The sequence below is a fragment of the Ornithorhynchus anatinus genome, chromosome 8, assembly GCF_004115215.2.
Source record: "Ornithorhynchus anatinus isolate Pmale09 chromosome 8, mOrnAna1.pri.v4, whole genome shotgun sequence".
Taxonomy (NCBI): Eukaryota; Metazoa; Chordata; class Mammalia; order Monotremata; family Ornithorhynchidae; genus Ornithorhynchus; species Ornithorhynchus anatinus.
In genome coordinates, this window is record NC_041735.1 from 24,696,146 (window position 1) to 24,717,009 (window position 20,864).

Below are 20,864 nucleotides of genomic sequence, written 5' to 3' on the forward strand. Positions count from 1 at the left end.
AAATTTTTCATGAGTGAACAATCTTCTATTCTTCATCCCTGATTCTATCCTGGGTTTTCTCAGGAACAAAACACAATTCCCAGATATTCTTGGGTAATGAGATAATAATACTAATTCTTCAGTATTTTCTATATGCCAAGCACCATACTAAGTGTTGGGGTTGATATAAGATGATTAAGTTCCACATGGAGCTCCGTCATCATTAATATTATCTTCTTCACTATCGTAGTCATGTCCATCACTGTTTATTGAGCATCTATAGCCAATCAATGCTATTTATTTAGCCCTCATTGTGTGCAGAGCTCTGTACTAAGCACTTGGGAAGGTACAACACAAGAGCTTGCCCTTCTGAGTTTAGAGTCTAGTTGGGGAGATAGGCATTAAAATTAATTGTGGATATGGAAATAAGTGCTGTGGGGTGAATTATTTAGTGCTTAGAGTAAAATCCAAATGTGTAGGTAATGTAGACGGGAGAAGGAATAGGGGAAATGAGGGCTCAGTTGGGGAAGGCCTATTGGAAGAGATGTGAGCTTAATAAGGCTTTGAAGGTGGGGAGACTGATGGTCTGTCCTATGTGAAGGGGGAGGGAATTTCAAGCCAGAATGAGGATGTGGGCAAGGGGTTGGCAGAGAGGTAAACAAAATCAAGGTACAGTTAATAGGTTGGCATTGGAGGAGCAAAACACTGTACTAGAAGTTGAGGAACATATGGCGAATGTAAAATGTGGCCACTACCTTCAAGGTGCTTACAATCTAATGAGGGAAACCAGTGGCCCCAAAAAGGCAAATGGACAATAGTGAGTCACTCAATTGTAATTATTGAGATCTGACTGTGTGCAGAGCACTGTACTAAGTGCTTGGCAGAGTACAACAACACACAATTCCTGCCCACACCAAGCTTATAGTCTGGAGGTAATTTTTTTTAATAGGTAAAATAAAAATTTGAGTTTTGTACAGTGAATTGGCAGCCCCAGAGCTGTCAAGTGGGTTGAAGCAGAGTAGGGTACTAGCCTCCAGCCCCCCAAAGAAGCATTCCCAGGTTTAGCAGAAAACTGTCCAGAAAATCCAATCCCGTGACCCCAAATCCCATTCTACAAAGACCCAGATGAATGGCTTTCAGAATGCTACAATAAACTGGTTGCCAGTCTTCCTTGGTTTGACTACAAAGGAAGCTGGAATCATGCATGCTAGTAAGAAATGTGTTTTTGGAAAGTTGTCTAATACGCTTTATGCCCTATCTCAGCTAATTCCAGCTAGTAGTTCAAATCACCAATAAAGGTAGACTATGAGACCTTTCTTTTAAAAAGGTCCCCTCTCTGCACGTCAAAACACGTAGCTGAAGCTTTATCATCAAGCTTAGCATCATGTATGTGGGCTATAAAGTAGAATCAGTTTTTGCTTGCCTACATTGCTGGTACTAGTAGTAAATAACATCCTTGTGGCATTAAAAAAAATACCAAATGCTCCTTCCAAAGTACCTAACGTTATTTAAGCCAGTTTTTACTCACAGGAAAAATCTGACATTAATTGAGGTACATTATAAAGGCAAGAACATTTCCAGTTGAGTGAAAGAGGCCTAAACATTAGTTAATGAGCTAGTACCCACACTAAATTAGGTGTCTGTATGCTTAATTCCTACCTGTGTATTCTCCCCCAGTGCTTAGTGCAGTCCTTTGCACCCAAATGCTTAATTCTGTTACTATCCATTCCCCAAGGACTCTTGCGAGAATTAATAAATGTTGAGTTCTAATAGAAGGGCCTGAAGGTGGATTTATTCCCCATTCAAAGTCACGGTCAGGAACTATAGCTTCTCATTCTCCAGTCGGAGTTTGGTCTTTCGGATTACTGGCCTATGAGATATATGTTGATACTCTTCTAGAGTACCTAGCCCCACTCAGGGGCACACCTGGAGAATTTCCAGTATTCTACCAGTCTAGAGGGAGAGTCAAGCAGAGGAAGGTCCCTTCCATTCTGAGTTTGGGCAGTGGCTAGTGAGTGGAAGGCATCTGCTACAAGTTAAAACTCACCTGTGCTGGGCAGCAGCGGCACGGGAGAGAGTCAAGGGCAGAGACTCAAGTTTACTGCGGGGAAAGAGGCAATGGTAAACTGCTTCCGTATTTTTACCAAGAAAACTACGTTTATACTACCAGAACGATTGCAGACAGAGAATGGGGTGTTCTTTGACAGATGTGTCCATGGCATCGCTATGGATTGGACAACTCGAGAGCAGAAGACAAGAGTACCTATATCATTTAAAAAATAAAATTCCTGAGTTTTTACTAGAACCAAAATGAATTTCCAGGCATTAGGAAGAGAAAATTGATTTTTTTTTTGGTTTCCCCTCTGACTAAAGGGAATTCTCTGCACTGCCAGAAACTGACCACAATAAGGAGAATTGACTTCACTTAGGGACATTTTAGACAGCTAATTGGTGCCACAAATTAAATATGCTGTGACCTAAGTTATGCCACTAGCCTGGGCTGTGCTGCTGCTGATGACCTGTTGCTGTGCAGCCAAAAAGTATATAAACCTAATGATAATAATAATAATTGCAGTATTGGTTAAGCACTTAATATGTGCCAGGCACTATACTAAGCACTGGAGTGGATATAGGCAAATCAAGTTGGACACAGTCCCTGCCTCACTTGAGGCTCCCAAGTCTCAATCTCCATTTTACAGATGAGGTAAACAAGGCACAAAGAAGTAAAGTGACTTGCCCACGGTCAAGCAGCAGACAAGTGGTAGAGATGGAATTAGAACCCATGACCTTCTGACCCATGCCATGCTCTATCTACTATACCATGCTCCTCCTACTTTCAGAGGCATTTTCCAATAATATGCTTCTGTTTAACAATGTGGTATAGCCCGAGTCAACCTCGGTTAGATACCTCAAAAAGGAGTCACCGAATACTCAGAATCCCAGATGGAAACCACACAGAATCAGATGTTCAGATGTAAAACTTTCTCAAGGCACCAACACATTCCATTCAAACAAATGTATTTTTTGAGTGCTTATTGAGCATAGAATTCTGTACGAAGAAACACTGTGGCTGAGGGAATAGAACACGGGCCTGGCAGTTAGGAGGACCTGGATTCTAATTGTGGCTCTGCCCTGTGACCTTGGGCAAATTAAATCACTTCTCTGTGCTTAAGTTACCTCATCTGTAAACTGGGGATTAAGACTGTGAGCCCTACGTGGGACAGGGTTTGGGTCCAACCTGATTAAATCGTATCTACCCCAGTGCTTGGTACATAGTAAGCACTTATATACCATAAAAAAAACCCAAAACAAAAAAATTTAGGAAAGTACAATACAACAGAGTTGGTAAACACATTCCTTTCCCACAATGAATTTACAGTCTAGATGGAGAGACAGACATTAACGTAAATAAATCATTTATAATATAATTTGTAGATACATACATGAGACCTGTGGGTCTGAGGACAGGGCAAATAGAAAATGCCCGGAGGTCACAGATCCAAGTGTATAGATGACAAAGAAGGGAGAAGGAGCCGGAGAATACGGGCCTCAGTCAGGGAAGGGTTCTTGGAAGATATATGACCTTAATAAAGCTATAAAGGTGGGGAGAGTGGTGGTCTAGTGTACACAGAGGGAGGATGTGGGAAAGAGGTCGGCGGCAAGATAGACAAAACTGGAGCACAGTAAGCAAGCTCGTGCTAGTGCTAGAGGAGTGAAATGTGCGAGCTGGGCTGTAGTAACAGATCAGGGAGATAAAATTCCATTCCTTATTTCAACACACCTTCCAGCTTCTGAAGTCTACTTCAGCAGGTCCTCTTTTCAAAAAAGAATTGCTAATTTGAACCGCAAATGAGTTCCATCTAAAAAGAAATAACTATGTCTTCATCTCCCTTATAGCTGTTATTTTTTTCCTCAATTAAAATTCTATAACACTTTTTTTTTTAATGGTTTTTGTTAACCGTTTACTACGTGTTAAGCACTGTGATAGAAACAAATTTATCTTGGGACTCAGTCTGAAACAGGAGGAAGGAGGATTATCAATAATAATAATAATAATTACAGTACTTGTTCAATACTTATTCTGTGCCAAGCACTGATCTAAGCACTGGGGTAGATATAAGTTAATCAAGTTGGACAGAGTCCCAGTTCCACGTGGAGCTGATAGTCTTAATTCCCATTTTACAGATAAGGGAACTGAGGCCCAGAGAGGTTAAGTGAGTTGTCCAAGATCACACAGGAGATATGGTAGAGCTGGTATTACAACCCACCTCCTTCTGACTTCACCTTCTTCTGACTTCACCTCCTTCTGACTGCCAGGCCTATGCCCTACCCATTAAGTCATGCTGCTTCTTTTAATCCCTGGTTTACAGAGGAGGTAACAGAGGTACAGGGAAGTCGAATGTCTTGCCGAAGATCACGCAACAGGCAGTTGGAAGAGCCGGGATTAAAATCCAGGTACTTTGACTCTCAGACTTGTGCTCTTCCATTAGGCCATGCTGCTTCTTTTCCAACTGCTTTCCTCTGGTGCATGTTGTAAGGGATTCTTTGTGATAAACATTTTTCTAGGTGCCCTAGGTTAAATACATGTGCTCTAGGTCAAATTTCCACAGGCACTTGGAGGAAAAGTTTTGATGTAATTATTTGCATAAATCAGAGGGTTTGCAGGGACAAAACAGTTCTTGCCTAGATAATCCAGGGAAGTCAAACACTTATTCATTCAAAGATTCCACAAATGCATTTGCCCCTGATCAAACACTAATCACAGCATATCACTGAAATATACATATATGTATTTGTAAATATATATATTTGTATGTATATATTTTTAAGGCCACCACCAAAGGTGAGATTCACCTATGAATATGTGGGCGTGGCTTAAAGGGCCAAGGCAGTACTCATAACCTCAGCCAGTTTGGGCACAAAAAAAGTGTTCCCTTGTTGCAATGTGCTTAAATTTTTGCCATATCTGATGCTATTTTCTCTTTTGCCTCCTTGTCTCTCAGTCCCTGCAAAACTTTTGCTAGAAGAGAGCCACTAGTTTCTCAAAGCAATGTGTGTCTGTTTACTGTTGGACTTTCCCAAGCATTTAGTACAGTGCTCTGCCCACAGTAAGAGCTCAATAAATACAATTGAATGAAGCATGCTGGTCTATCAGCAGTCAATTCCTAGTTTTCAGCATAGTCTGAGGCTTTTTTTTCCCCATGTCCTCAAAATGTTCCCTATGCCTCCTGGTTTTCAATTTCATCTGTCAGTCAATCGTATTTGAGTGCTTACTGTGTGCAGAGCACTGTGCTAAGCATGTGGAAGAGTACATTATTACAGAGTGGGTAGATAGATTCCTGGTCCACAGTGAGTTTGCAGTTCATACAGCAGCCATTTGGATCTCCTGCTTTGGCTCATTCTCTTCTCTTGTCCAACTCAGCGTAGTTGTGTTTAGGTGAGCAAAGCCTTGATTCTAGGATCCTGACTATCTTCCAGAACTTTGTTCTTGAATTGCCACTGCTAAAACTCATTTATCCTCTCAGAGTCGCACCTGGAGGGTTTCCAGTACACTACCAGTCTTGACTACCGGAGGGAGAGTCAAGCACGGGCATAACCATTCCATTCCTAACTTGGGCAGTGGCTTGCAAGTGGAAGGCAATCTGCTACAAGTCAAAACTCCCCTGTGCTGGGCAGCAGCGGCATGGGAGAGAGTCAAGGGAGGAGACAGGTTTACAGCAGGGAAGGAGGCAATGGTAAACCACTTCTGTATTTTGACCAAGAAAACTCTATAGATCCACCACCAGAATGATTGCAGATAGAGGTGGGGCGTTCTGGGGGAGATGAGTCCTTGGCATCGCTATGGGTCGGAGATGACTCGACAACGAAAGACAAGAACTCAACTGACATAGCATCGGCATTTAAACAAGGCCATGCCAGAGTTATGGGGTCACAGCCTTCATCAGAAATCTGCCTCATCCTTCTTTTCTCGAGCCTTACCCATCCGGCCCCTCACTCCTGACATGAGAAGATAAGATGAGAAGATGAGAAGACACAGAAAATCCTCAGGCCTAGGAGTCAGAGGATCAGGGTTCTAGTTCTGTTTCTGCCTCTTGGCCGCTGTGTGACCTTGGGCAAGTCAAACTTCTCTGTGCCTGTTTCCTCATCCATAAAATGGAGATGAAAGTCCTGTCTTCCCTCCATTTTTCACTGCGAACCCCATGTGGGACAGGGATTATTTTCCCAACCTGATTATCTTCTATCTACCCCTGCACTTATACAGTGGTTAGCACACAGTGTTTAACAAGTACCACAGTTCTTATTATTCAGCCCCATATTCTCCACTTAATCCCCAACATCAGTGGAGAGTTCCCTTAATTTTCTCAAGGTAAAAATCCCAGAGAAGAAGTGTTTTCACCCAGGGAGAAGGATACCAGATGTATGGGTGCTGAGTGAATCCTCTGTCCACGCCTAACCTGCTTTCATTCTCACCGATAGCATCTTAAATGTAATTACAGTGAGCAGAGAAGGAAAAATAGGAGGAAGGAGGCTCACAAATTCTTAGACTACAGAATAAAAAAACATTCTAAACATATGGCCAATGAAGTAGAGCATATGGTTCCCGTCCTAAAGTACAAGGCTGCCCATATGCTTACAGAATCTGGTATGGTGCAAACCCCTCTTCCTCCCTCCCTGTGACTTTGGCGAGGTCATAAATCAGATGCTTCTGGGGTCCGGGGTAATTCCATGTGTGATTAATAAAGTGAGTTTCCCTACAGCACGGAGAAAACCCCAGGTATAGCCAGAGATGAATGGATGCTGGCCTCCCTTAATTGGACGGGGGGAATCTTGAGTTCCCGCTTGCGATTTCTCTGGCTCTACCTTAAAACTCGCCCTTTCGGCTGCATTTATCTAACCCTCTCTACCATCCGTTTCCTTAAGAAAATAGCTCTTACTAATTTCCTTGACCTTTGGTGTTGACCTGTGAGCCCCGCAGGGAAAGTTAATAAGTGCCGTCTATCTATTGGATGTGGCTCCCAACCAGCTTCCAGAGGGATTTATTTTTCCCTCGCCTTTACACTTCACTGGCCCTGACTGACCCCGTCATCCCATGATGCCAAGCATATGTTAGGTGCCTGGCAGTGCTCTGTGGGAAGCTGCCCTGTGCAACTCTCTTTAGTCTCTGGCATTAAAGGAACGGGCTAGTTAGCAGTGAGTGAGTGGGAGGAAGAGGAAGGAAGGATAGCCAACTTGACGATTTTTAAGAGGCATTCAGTCCACTTCCCAAGGATCTAGGAAATGTTCCCTTACTCAAGACCTGCCCAAATGAAGCTGATTTAAGCAGCAATTAGACACTAAGCCCCAAGAGTGAAGTGAATTTTGACAGGGAAAACCACCACTTAATATACTGGGCATTTTGCTAAGCATGGCTTACTTCTACCTGATTCATTTAAAACGTAACTACCTTTGAAATGGCTAAACTTGATCTTGAAATATGCCAGGCTTGATGGATTTCGGACATCAGGCTTTACGTTTCTGACTGGAGGCATTTCCTCAAAGGGCTCTAAAATGGGCTTCCGATGACCATACAGTGGGTTGCTGAGGTAGTATGGTGAATCAAAGATCAATTCCACTGGAAATTTCTCCTTCCCTCGAATGATTTCTGGGAGGTGGGTAAAGGGCCGTTCCAGTGATTTGTCAACTTGAGCTTGAAGACTGTCGAAGACAAAGTCAATGAAAGTCGACTATGATTTTTGACTTTCTTGATAGATCTTTAGGTTCTCTCATTTCTACGATGCACTGCTTGGCATCTGATATCCCTATGACTACTGTGCTTTGTGATTCGCAGAATAATCCATCACCAATAAAGAGTACAAATGTCCTATAACAGATTTTCCAATAGTGGCAATACTCTTTGACAAACTACTCCTCGCTCTGGGCTGACATCATGAATGACATCACCCCCAAAGATCACATGAAGGAAGAAATAAGGAAATTTAAAAGGAAACAACTTTAAAATGTCATTTCTAGTCCAGTGAAAACACAGGAAATAAAAACGAGTGATACATAAATTAAAACAAGGACTGTGTCAATAAAAGCAGCGATGTTATTATCCGCCTCTGAAGAGGGTGCTGCAAACAATGGAGATTGAAGCATAATTAGAAGTATAAAAAAAAGAACTTGAAAATGTTTAAACAAACTTCAGAATGTAGGTGGGGGGGGGCGGTGTATGTGTGTGTGTATGTATGTTGGGAGTGGTGAATTTCTTGTGCAATTCTTGTTAGGAGGAGTAACTGGTTTCAAGCCAGACCTGGATTATCTCAGACTGATAGAGAAAGAGTTTGGAAACAAAGTCTGATGCCAAATCTGGAGCTCCTTTCCCCCAAAGAGCACAAACGGCAATTTCCGCAGCCAAAGTTGCAAACACAAGCGACTTCTAGTTCATTTCAAAGTGAAACATTTTAACTTTTAAGGTAGGATGAACTTTATCTAAGGTAGTTTCAAAGACTTTATACAGGTGCAACCAGCCAAAACCAACCCCTCCGACTCCAAGCTAAGTCGTTTTCTCCCCAATCAAACTCGGGGCTAGTTTAAAAGGAAATGCTTTCACTCTATACAGAGTAACTATTCTTCATTAACAGATGGTTTCCCCCAAAAGTTGGCATTTCTTTTCCTGAAAGAGCTCAGTGAGTGGCAGTCTGAAGTAAATCTGTAATTGTACATTACTTAAGGACAATAACTATTCTAAATGGGCCATGAAATGGCATTCACCTCTTCATGGAAGATAGCCAAACACATTTCCTTTCAGGAGGCCTTTGTTTGGGGACACATACTGAAGAGCTGCTTTCAGTCCATTATCAGTCAGGAAATCTGGAATGCTAAGGACATTTGTTGAAATTATTGGAGAGTGAGCAGCACGGTCTAGCGGAAAGAGCATAGGCCTGGGAGTCGGAACGAACTGGGTTCTAATCCCGGCTCTGCCACTTGTCTGCTGCGTAACCCTGGGCGAATCACTCAATTTCTCTGTGCCTCTGTTTCTTCATCTGCTAAATGGGGATGGAAGATTTGTTCTCCCTCTACTTAGACCGTGAGAGCCATGTGAGACAGGACTGTGTCCAACAGATTATCTTGTATCTACCCCAGGGCTTAGTACAGGGCTTGGCAAGGAGTAAGCACTTAAATGGTACAATTATCATTATGATGGTGAATGATTACACAGCTAGCTCTAGCTCCAGAACTAAAACCTGATCAAAAGATATGGAGACAAGTTGCCTTCTATTAAATTGCCTAATGACTGATCATTTTATCTCAATTGCCATAACTGGCAGAGGGAAATACATTTCTGGTAATGCTGATACAACTAACATCTGAGAGAAAACTGAAAAGCGAAAGGTTTCGCCATAGAAAGGAGGCTGATCTCTTCAGGTTTAGGCAGTGCCTTCATGCCAACCAAAACAGTTTTGGAAAAAGGAATTACCTATTTTCCCAAAGAGGTGGGCTTTAGTTTCTAAACCCAGGAACAGATTCTGCCCTGCAAACAATTTAATGAGACCATTTGATTCAAAGAAATGTGTCCTGCTGTGTCTAGTGGAGTATTCCATAAGAGAGAACTCCAGTTGGCTCTCTTTGAATCATTTCTCCAAAGGCTCCCAACCCCATCTTTAGCGCCCAATCTATTTCTTCCTAGTAAAACAACAGGTGGGGGAATTGGGGCCAAAGTTACATAGTTGTTGGAAAACAATACCCTCCTGTAAATAGGCCTTAGGGTCAGGTTGTTGTTTTGGGTTTTGTTTTTTGTTTTTTTCCCCCCTCTCATGAGAAAACCCCATTCCTTCCCTGTAACAGACTAATTGAATTCAGTTGAGTTTATTCCACTGTGGGAAGTGAGGGGTTATGCCATGGAAATTGTAATTGGAGAAGGTCTGCCCTCACTATAGGGAGCTGAAAGGCTCAAGTTTGAAAGATGTTTCCTTTTAAGTCACGTTGATACAGAGAAATAACCATGGTGTATCATTGGTTGAAATTATCCAGAGCTTTCAGGTAGAGGTGACTTTTTTGGCTTAAATTATCTAGATAATTTCCTAGAATTCAAGGTCCATTTTTTCGTCATTACCTGCACCAGTAAGCACTTTTTTTCTTTGCCAGAACCAGAGTTGTCACAATTGTGATGCACCTACTTGAAAGTACACCTCTGAAAATATAATTTCTTAATTAATAAAGGCAATCTAGATCTCTCTTGCTTTAAACTGGTTCTGCAGCTTACAGCATGATAATGCAAAGTCTGTCATTTCCCTTCTCTGTGACCTTGGGCTAATCACAACTACTTTGTACCTCAGTTTTTTCATCTGAAAAATGATGTTTAAAACACCTGAACTCCATCTCTCTCATACCGTGAGTCCCATGTTGGGCAGGGACTATTTCTGATCTGATTATCGTATATCTAGTGTTTGGGAGATAAGTGCTTAACAAAGACCACAATTATTACTCTCAAAGTGAATTAATGTCATGTGAGCCCTGTTTTATATTTAAAGGACTCTTCTAGGTGGATCCAAGCTCAACCAAATCCCCTGGAGCCTCAGCACTGTGCATGGAACTCTGCATATGATTATTATTGCTATTATGGCATTTCTTCAATATTTACTATGTGCCAAGCTGTTTTCTAAGTAAGTTCATCAGGTCAGACACAGTCCCTGTCCCACACGAAGCATCACGGCTTGGTGGATAGAGCACCGGCCTTGGAGTCAGAAGGAGCTGGGTTCTAATCCTGGCACACAGATACCTCATCTGTGAGCCTCATGTGGGACAGGAACCATGTCCAACCTGATTAACATATCTACTCCATCGCTTAGAGCGGTGATTGGCACATAGCAAGCTCTTAACAAGTACTTAACTTCTCTGTGCCTCAGTTACCTCATCTATGCACTCACCGCTTCAAATTCCTTCCCTCCAACTAGCTCCCGGACCCCCTCCAATCTGGCTTCTGCCCCTTTCACTCCACTGAAACCACTCTCTCAAAGGTCACCAATGATCTCCTTCGACCTCTCAGCTGCCTTTGACACTGCGGACCATCCCCTTCTCCTCAAAACGTTATCCAACCTTGGCTTCACTGACTCTGTCCTCTCCTGGTTCTCCTCTTATCTCTCTGGCACTTCATTCTCAGTCTCCTTGGCAGACTCCTCCTCCCCCTCCCATCCCCTAACTGTAGGGGTTCCTCAAGGGTCAGCTCTTGGTCCCCTGCTATTCTCCATCTACACTCACTCCCTTGGAAAACTCATTCACTCCCATAGCCTCAACTACCATCTCTATGCCGATGACCCTCATACCTACATCTCTTCCCCTGTTCTCTCTCCCTCCATCCTCACATCTCCTCCTGCCTTCAGAACATCTCTACTTGGATGTCCTCCCTCCACCGCAAACTCAACATGTCCAAGACAAAGCTCTCTATCTTCTCTCAAACCTTTTCCTCTCCCAAAGTTTCCCGTCACTGTAGACAGCACAGCCATCCCTCCCGTTTCACAAGCCCATAACTTCGATATCATCCTTGACTCCACTCTCTCATTCAACCCACGTATCCAATCTGCTACAAAACACAACATCGCCAAGATCTGCCCTTTCCTTTCCATGCAGAGACTGGGTCCAATTCAATTTACTTGTGTCCACCCCAGCACTTAGTACAGTGGTTTTAAAAAAATATCACAATTATTCCTCTAGACTGTAAGCTCATGTGGGAAGGTAACGTGGCTGTTTATTGTTATATTGTACTCTTCCAAGTGCTCCAATCTGTCACCAAATCCCATCGATCTCACTTTCACAACATCGTTAAAATCCACCCTTTCCTCTCCATCCAGACCACCACCACATGAGTACAATCACTCACCCTATCCCTCCTAGATTACTACATCAGACTCCTTTTTGACTTCCCAACCTCCTGCCTATCCCCACTTCAGTACACACTTCACTCTGCTGCCCGAATTATGTTTCTATAGAAACGTTCAGGGCATGGCATGCCCCTCAAAAATTTCCAGTCGTTGCCTACGCACCTCCCTATCAAACAAAAACTCCTCCCCCTTGGCTTTCAAGCTCTCCATCACCTTGCCTCCTCCTACCTCACCTCTCCTCTCCAGACTGCACACTTCGCTTCTCCGGTGCTAACCTTCTCACTGTGCCTCGTTTTTGCCTGCGGCACCGCCGACCCCTGGCCCACGTCCTACCTTTGGCCTGGAATGCCCTCCCTCCTCAAATCCACCAATCACTCTTCACCCCTTCCAAGCTCTACTGAAGGCGCACCTCCTCCAAGAGGACTTCCTAGACTAAGCCTTATTACCATGATTTGCTCCCTTTGCTCTTTCCTCCTCACAACCCTTATGTATATTTATCTATAATTCTATTTATTTATATTGATGCCTGTTTACTTGTAATGACATTAGTTCCCCCCACCCCTATGCTGTGAGCCCTCTGTGGGCACGGATTGTCTCTCTCTCTGCTATATCGTACTTTCCAAGTGCTTAGTAAATATGATTGAATGAATGAGTCTGTAAAATGGGGATTAAGACTGAGTCCCATGTGGGAGAGGGACTGTGTTCAACCTGATCAGTTTGTATCTACTCCAGTGCCTGACACATAGTAAGCACTTAACAAGTACCATAATTATTATTATTAATAATTACTATATGGGCCTCACAGTCTAAGTAATGGCAGAGACCAGGCATTGAGTTCCCAGGAGACTTAGTTTGCCTGAGGGCTAAAACTGGACAGCAAAACCCCACAAGTTTCAATCTGGGCCACCACAATCAGAGGCATTGGGCGGGTGGGGGGGGAGGGGGCGGGGGGTAGTGGGTGGAGAAACCTCAGCCTTGGGAGCCTCCTTAAGCCCAAGAAAAGTCCATCCAAACTCCCACCAGCCATAACTGGACAGACACTGAGCAGAACTGATTCTGTCCAAATGATCCTGAATCATGGCCAAAATCATGAACCTCTGGATCACCCTGTGCTGAGTTCATGTGGAAAGAATATACATATGTATAGATAGATGATACATACTGAGGACAGTGGGGGAGGGAGAAATATATAAATATAATCAAATAATCAGAGGGGTGTATTGAGCACCTACTATGGGCAAAGCATCATACACTAAGCTCTTGGGGGAATACAATGGAATCCAGAGACATGCATCCTGCCTTCGAGGACCTGACAATCTAATGCAAAGGAAGGTTTAAGACTCTCCCTCTAGATTGTAAATTTGTTATGGTCAGGGAACATGCCAGCTAATAATGTTGTATTGTACTCTCCCAAGCTCTTAATACACCGCTCTGCATAAATACAACTGATTGATTTAAAGTTTTCCCCTTTCATTTATTGGGTGGGTTGTTTTTAAAACCCTTTACCCCTCAAAAAGTGATTCTTCCCATTGCTTTCCTCTTTCACTATTTTGAGCATTTGTCACCCTTCTTATAGGAAGCAGTTTTTTTTCCTTTTGTACACTTGAAGTGGGCCAAGCTATAGGCCTAGTCACTGTTTTCCTGAACTCTGTCTGGACAGCACTAAAGGTGAGGAAAACAGGTCTCTGAGAACACCTGATGGAATCAAAGCCTGGAGGGAGGAGGAGGAAGAGAAGGAGGAGGAGGAGAATTTCTGGAACTTGAAGTCCCACAAACATCCTCCAGAAGGCTGACAGATTTTTAGGATGGTTTATTTGGGGGCAAGGTGGTCAGGCACTAAAGATAGGATTGGTGGCAAATACCTTCCCTCCAAATACCTTCCCTGGTGGGCAACCAGTCTCTTGCTACCATTTTCCCACTGTGGTTAAAGTGGAAATTTGTCGTGGGCAGGGAATATAACTAACTCTGCTTTATTGTAATCTCCTAAAAGTTTAATACAGGGCTCTGCACTCAAAGTGTTGCTTAGAACCAGTGTGACTTAATGGATAGAGAGTGGGTCTGAGGACCAAAAGGATCTGGGTTCTAATCCCGGCTCTGCCACATGTCTGCTGTGACCTTGGGCAAGTCACTTAACTTCTCTGGGCCTCAGTTACCTCAACTGTAAAATGAATATTAAGAGTGTGAGGCCATGCGAGACAATGCCTGTTCTCTCTCCTACTTATATATCTTGTATCTACATGAGCATTTAGTACATGATAGGTGTTTAAGAAATTCCACAGGTATTATCACTTATTCATTCGTATTTATTGGGCACTTACTGTGTGCAGAGCACTGTACTAAGTGCTTGGAAAGTACAATTCAGCAACAAATATCAACAATCCCTACCCAATGGGCTTACAGTTCAGAAGGATCTCAGCTAGGAATCCACACAACTCTGTTATGAGCCCCTCACGGGGGGAATTGTCTCCCCCTTTAGTAACAGGCACTCAGTGTATGAATCCTTCCCTGGGGATTGTCTCCCCTTTCAATTCAGGTGCTCAGCATAGGAGCCCCTTTTAGGGGAATTGTCTCTCCTTCAGTTTCAGGGGCTTACCAGTCTCATTCCCCATTTTACAGATGAGGTAACTGAGGCCCAGAAAAGTGAAGTGACTTGGTCAAGATCACACAGCAGAAAACTGGCAGAGCTGGGATTAGGACCCACAAATTTCTGACTTCCAGGCCCATGCTCTATCCACTACATTCTGCTGCTTCTCTATTGCACTCTACCAAGCACTTATCACAGTGCTCTGCACACGGTAAGCACTTAATAAATACGATTGAATGAACTGCTCCTCCAACATGTGGTAGTGGATAGAGCATGAGCCTAGGAGTCAAAAGGTCACAGATTCTAATTCCGGCTCCACCACCTGTCTGCTGTGTGACCTTGGGCAAGTCACTTCACCTTTCTGTGCCACAGTTCCCTTGTCTGTAAAATGGGGATCGAGACCGTGAGCCCCACGTGGGCAGGGGCCTGTGTCCAACCCGAATTGCTTGTATCCACACCAGCGCTTAGTACAGTGTCTGGCACAAAGGAAGCACAAAAATACCACATTATTATTATTTATGAATGAATGAATAAAGGTGCCAGGAAAAATGTAAAAACGTAGAATTCCCCTGCTGCTTCCCAGAATAGAAGGGGCAGAGGAGGGGTTGGAGGAGGCCAAGGTAGGAAGGGAGACTGGAAGGAGAAGGAACCCAGGCCGAGCAGCTGTTCAGGAGGACTGCAGAATCGGAAGTGTTTCACACCTCTTTTTCACAACAGATGAGGTGTGAAACGAGGTCTGTCAGAGCAGTGTGCCCTGAAGGTGCATTGGCTTGGCACTGCTTCCAATAGGGTACACCAGATTGAGCTCCTAACTCTTTCCGATGCATTTTGGAGAAGGGGAACGGGTTTATTTTTCCTATTGTGCTAAAGGAGCTAAAATAAAAATGTTCAATAAACAGGGGGTTGGGGGGACAGAAAGAGAAAAAGAAAAAGAAAAAAAAGCAATGACCACTTAAGCACTAGCCGCTTTTAGCAGATTCTAATTAGGAAGCTGGCAGTGAGGGCTCCTCAGCAGGAAGTCGACATTATTAACGCTGGCACTGAATACAATCTGACTGCAATCTGCAGGAACGGTTGCTAAACTGGCACGACACTGCCTGCAGTTCTTGGCCACAGCACCAGAACAGATGTCAAAAGATTTTTTTTTTCCAACATTACATGACCTTATGCCAGAGACTGTACGTGCCAAGGTAAAGGTTGTTAACGGGTCAAGGAAACATCCTCCGACGGAAAAACACGGCATTAATGGTGCTTTAGTGAGCTCTGAAAGGTAAAAGTTGGGGAGGGGATATTGAAAAGGGCTTAATTACAACGATGGAATTTGAACAGTCAACAAAAGTGGCCCTTCCTTCTTTCCTCATTCACTCAAAAGACCGTCAGGGTTTTCAACGTGAACGAGTCGGATGCGAAGTGATTGCAGGATTCCTGATCCACTCGAGTTAAACTGGAGGAGGTACACACAGATTTTATTGAAACATCAGGCTGGGTCTGCAGAGTCAACATTCTGAATAATATTAGGTGTCCTTGGAGCTCAAAGATAACGTGGCCGGCGGTGGCTGTGGATGAAATCCTAGGAATCTATACCACATGGAATGAATGGAAAAATGTTCCTTGCTGGGATGTGTGCTTGGAAAAATATTCCTCGCTGTGCTGACTGACAGAGAAGCAGTGTGGCCTAGTGGGAAGAGCCAGGGACCGGGATTTAAAGGACACGGTTTCTAATCCCGGCTCCTCCACTTTGTGACCTTGGACTAGTCACCTAACTTATGGGTTTTTCAGTTCTCTCATCTGTGTAATGAGGGCTCAATGCCTGTCTCTCTCCCACTTATATATCTTGTATCTACACCAGCATTTAGTACATGATAGGTGCTTAAGAAATGCCATAGTTATTCATTTGATCGTATTTGAGCGTCTACTGTGTGCAGAGCACTGTACTAAGCGCTTGGAAAATACAATATGGCAACAAATAGAGACAATCCCTACCCAATGGGCTCACGGTCTAGAAAGATCTCAGCTAGGAACCCACACAGCTCTGTCATGAGCCCGTCACGGGGGGATCGTCTCCCCCTTTAGTAACGGGCACTCACTGTATGAGTCCTTCCCTGAGGATTGTCTCCCCTTTCAATTCAGGTGCTCAACATAGGAGCCCATCTCAGGGGAATTGTCTCCCCTTCTGTTGCAGGTGCTCAGTAACAACTTCAAAAGTGAAACCAAGCCACCATTGGTGATTTGCAGCGTCTGGCCAGGAACTGTGTCTGTCGTTTGTATTGTACATGCCCAACTACTTAGTTCAGTGCTCTGCACAATGTAAACAATAAATACTATTGTTTGAAATCTTGCAGTACCATAACATTTTTCAATCCTTGGTCATCTCCCAGAGTAAGCTCCCTGTGAGCAGAGAACATGTCTACTGACTCTTTTACAGTGTACTCTCCCAAGTGTTTAAACCCTGACACTGTCCTCGGCTCATTTCTCTCATTCAACCCACAAATTCAATCCGTCACCAAATCCTCTTGGTTCAACTTTCATGACATCCTTAAAAATCCACCCTTTCTTCTCCATCCAAGATGCTACCACATTAATCCAAACATTTATACTCTCCCATCTTGATTACTATATCAGCCTCCTTGCTGGTTTCCCTGCCTCTTCCAACTCCAGTCCACAATGCATTCTTCTCCAATCATTTTTCTATAAAAGTGTTTGGTCCATGTTTCCCCACTCCTCGAGAACCTCCACTGGTCGCTCATCCACGTTCACATCAAACAAAATTGCTTACCATACGCTTTAAAGAACTCAATCAGCTTTCCCCCCCACTTCACTCTCCTCCTCCAACCCATTCTTCACACTCCAATCTTTAAATGCCAACCTACTCATTATACCTCAGTCTATCTCACCTCCAACTACTCAGCCACATCATGCCTCTGCCCTGTAATGCCCTCCCCCTTCACATCCAACAGATGGACTCTTTCCCCACCTTCAAAGCACATCTCCTCCAAGAGACCTTCCCTTACTAAGCCCTGATTTCCTCTTCTCCCTATCTTCAAAGAGCTTACAGTTTAGCAGAGGAATTCCTCACCCAAACTTTCTGAGTGCTCTTTGAGGTTAGGGGCTGGTACTCAGCTGAGATGGGGTGGCTTACATTTGGAAGAGAAAAATTTTCTGCATTTAAGGTTAACAACATGTTCACAAAAGGCCCGGCTTTATGAGATCACCCACCTTATAGAAACCTTGACTCAAACCTTTGTGCCAATCCTATAGAGTACAACAGACTTAAAAGACAATACCTGCCCTCATGCAGCTTCTGTTTGGATATTTAGGGGAAAGTGACCATCATGACATGATAAAAATCCTTAACTCCTTCCTTGCACTCTCTGGAATGAGGAGAAGCAGGCTAAATATGCCCAGTAAGCTCTGATAGTGTTATCAGTTTTTTCAGTTCTTTTCTATTTTTGCTGATCTTTTCTATACTATCTTGAATTTGTAACATGCTATTTGTTTTCCAAGGCATTTTAATTCATTCATTCAATTGTATTCGAGTGCTTACTGTGTGCAGAGCACCGTATTAAGTCCTTAAAAAGTACAATTCAGCAATGGGGAGAGAGACAATCCCTGCCCACACTGGGCTTACAGTCTAGAAGGGGGGAGATAGAGATCAAAACAAGTAAACAGCCAACAGTATAAATAGAATTACAGATATATACACAAGTGCTGTGGGGCAGGAGGGTAGAACAAATGGAGAGAGTCAGGGCGACGGGGAGCTGAGGAAAAGGGGGGCTTAGTCAGGGAAGGTCTCTTGGAGGAGGTGAGCCTTCAGTAGGGCTTTGAAGGTGGGAAGTGGGGTTTCTTGGTGGATTTGGGGAGGGAGGGTGTTCCAGGCCAGAGGTAGGATGTGGGCCAGGGGTTGGAGGCGAGACAAGCGAGATCGAGGCATAGTGAGAAGGTTAGCATCAGAGGAACGGAGTGTGCGTGCTGGGATGGAGAAGGAGAGAAGGGAGGTGAGGTAAGAGGGGGCAAGCCAACAGTGAGGAGGTTTTGCTTGATAATAACAATGTTTTAATTTAATTAATTCAATTTTTAATAACAATGATGAATATCGTATTTTAAAGTGCTTATGTGCTAAGCACTGTACTCAGCACTGTGGTAGATATAAATTGATAAGGTCAGACACATACTTGTCCCACAAGGAGTTCATAGTCCAGAGGAGAGGGACGTCATGAAACTGAGGCACAGAGAGAGAAGTGAAGAAACTTGCCCAAAGTGACACAGAGGCCAAGTGGCAGAGCCAGGATTAGAACCTAAATCCTCTAATTCCCAGGTCCATGCTGCACCTCATTACTCATCAGATTTCATCCTCCCAATACCTCTCTAAGTTACATCGAGGTTGGTATTGTTATCCCCATTTTACAGATGAGACACATGAGGCCTAGAAATATGTCACAGGAGGCCAGTGGCACAACTGAGATGAAAACCTAGGACAGTGAACTCTGAAATGTGCATTCTTAGGACTTCCTCCAATTTGTTCTGGTCTTTTCTAGGAAGATATGATCACAACAGAAAATCATTCAATGACTTTATTCCCAGTTCAATTCTTTCTAAACTGGGGAGCTGGGAAAAACTATTCACTGGTTCTATGCTTTAGTTTCTCCTTCTATAAGCTAGCTCACAAATTTGTAAACCGAACACAGGATATATAGATAATTCTAGAATCTCTCCCTCTAGACTGTAAGCTCCCTGTGGGCAGGGAATGTGTCTTTTATATTGTACTATCCCAAGCACTTAGTAAAGTGCTCTACACGCAGTAAGCGCTCAATAAATAATGTTGATGGAATGAATAGCAAGGTAGCCAACACTGGGACCATACAAGTGTGTTAACTTTGTCAGAAAAGTCCTGAGAGAGAGAGGCCCAGGATTGACACAAAAGTTTTCAAAGTCATAGTGCCCATGAGGTGGGTGACCTCATAAATCTGGGCCTCTTTTGAGCTCGTTCGTCTCCTCCTGAAATGCAGAAAATTGTTCTCTTCCAAACTCAGAGTACCCAATCTCTATTGAGTACCAGCCCCTAACCTCAAAGACCTCTCAGAAGGTTTGGGTGAGGAATTCCCCGGCTAGACTATAAGCTCTTTGAAGGTAGGGATCACATCTATTGACTCCTTTGCGTACAGTGCTCTAAACACCTTAAGACTCAATAAATACTACTGTTGAGGAAGAAGTCTTTTTCCCATTTCCCTAACACTTTGTCAGTCCTTGGGACAATTTGTACTATTCTGATGTCCTTACTTGGCATTTGCAACAGTGACACTTCCTCATTTTATTTCATCTGCACAGTTGATTAGGAATCTACTCACTCCCCCTTTCTACCTTCCCTGCATAAATTTACTCTAGATCAGAAATAATGAACTGGAAACTTCCCCCAAAACACTTCACTTTACCTGGAACTGACTTTATGGAAAAAATAAAAATAAAAGAGGTGGGAGCAGTGAATTCTGTTGGAATAAGTCTACGTGTGCCGGGCCGACTTTTAATAAACATTACTGTGGAGGAGTTTATTGGCTAAGGACAAAACTGCTTTACAGTGAGCCTGCACAATGGACTTCAGTTATCCCCAGGAAAATAGAGACTTTTGTTGGTTGCCAAAATGATCGCTCCCTCATCAATCAAGTAGGAAGAAAAAAAAATAATAACCTTCCCTCTACCTCCTCCTCACTCTAATGGTTTCCAGTCTCAACTACTGAATGTTTTGTTTAAGGAAAAAGTCATTTGACATAATTAGTAATTTGAATAGAGCAATATATCTTTATCTAAATAAACACAACTCAATCTCTCTCTATGAAAGATTATGTGTGGGCTTGTAGAGCACAGGAGAGGGGGAGGGTACAAGAGAGGGAGGAAGAGGGAGGGAGACAGATTCCTGCTAGCTGCCTAACTCCAATTCCTATTTTAAAGGCTGGAAAATGAAGCCGAGAAAAGTTAGGCGACTCTTCTAAAGCTATATACACAAGGAGTCTGTCGGTAAGACTATCCTTGGAGCCTATCATTGTGCTTCCATCTTAAACCACACCTTTCTTGAGGTCTAGAGGCTTTCAACAGCACCGAATGATTTTTGAGGTTGGAAAAGGAATTTGCATTAGATTGTTTTCCTTCATCATTTTTCATTTTGACTGCTGCCTGTTTGCTTACTGGTTCCATGAAATGCAAATCTGCCAGCTAGGAACATCTCTGATCTGCTTTGGGTAGTCATTTAACTTCACCCAACCATCATTCTTCGCCTCTAAATGAAGTTAATTCTATTTCCCCTCTCCTTTGAAGGGCCCTGATGAGATTTACCAAGTTAATGGACTTGGTTTTGTCCCTCTGAGCCCAGCTGTGGGGAGGAGCGAACTCCTCTCAGCCCCCTCCGGTCTTCTCCAAACCAGTCAGCCAGCTTCCAGGAATCGGAGGCTCCT